Genomic DNA, 283 nt, shown 5'->3' with positions numbered 1-283 from the left:
TCGTGGTATTGAAGGTGGGAGAGAGCGCTGTACATTCACTCCCCCCACCTACAATCCCTGCCGGTACGAGACTCGAACCCGCAACCTTTGGGTTACGAGTCCGACTCTCTAACCATTGGGCCACGACTTCCCCTTCAAATAATAGTATTGGACATTACATGTAATTTTGGTAGTATACCGTTTTTGGAAGTGGAAAAAGAATGTATAATTTACAGTGAATAACAGTAAATTGTCATTCCCAGAATTCCCTGCATTACATTTCAAATTTGATGTTTTTTTGTTG

Source organism: Sinocyclocheilus rhinocerous, unplaced genomic scaffold (assembly GCF_001515625.1).
Source record: "Sinocyclocheilus rhinocerous isolate Xijiao unplaced genomic scaffold, SAMN03320098_v1.1 scaffold2906, whole genome shotgun sequence".
Taxonomy (NCBI): Eukaryota; Metazoa; Chordata; class Actinopteri; order Cypriniformes; family Cyprinidae; genus Sinocyclocheilus; species Sinocyclocheilus rhinocerous.
This window is presented reverse-complemented; position numbering follows the sequence as displayed.